The sequence below is a fragment of the Alligator sinensis genome, unplaced genomic scaffold (assembly GCF_000455745.1).
Source record: "Alligator sinensis unplaced genomic scaffold, ASM45574v1 scaffold1308_1, whole genome shotgun sequence".
Classification (NCBI taxonomy): Eukaryota; Metazoa; Chordata; order Crocodylia; family Alligatoridae; genus Alligator; species Alligator sinensis.
Genome location: NW_005842416.1, coordinates 615,678 through 615,945, shown reverse-complemented (window position 1 = coordinate 615,945; position 268 = coordinate 615,678). Strand labels below are relative to the sequence as shown.

General features: G+C 66.0%; 1 protein-coding gene across 1 annotated transcript in view; it reads right to left on the bottom strand.

Annotated features, from left to right (window-relative positions):
• Nucleotides 1-262, bottom strand: part of FAM208A (family with sequence similarity 208 member A) — a 50,767-nt gene extending 50,505 nt beyond the window's left edge. Inside the window, exon 1 of the mRNA XM_014522932.2 lies at nucleotides 163-262. The gene's annotated coding sequence lies outside the window, so the exon portion shown is untranslated. The remainder of the gene's footprint in view (nucleotides 1-162) is intronic.
• Nucleotides 263-268: the final 6 nt, after the last annotated feature.

The window sequence follows — 268 nt, the reverse complement described above, 5'->3', positions numbered from 1 at the left end:
GGCTCGTCCCCAGCAGCCTCTCTAGTCCGAGCCACGCCAGGCTCCTCCACACCCGCGGGGGTTTGCATGCAGCCGGCCGGCGAGGCGTGGAAAGAGCCTTCCTACGGAGCAAGATGAAGAGGGAGAAGAGGGGAGAGGAGGGGAAGGGGGAGAAGGAACAACCTTTCTTTTCTCGGCTCTTCCTGGGGATCTGAAAGTTCCTCCTAACGGGCAGGTCTTCGGGGGGCTTGGGGAGGGGGGGCGGCCCCCCCAGCACGTCGCCGGGCTC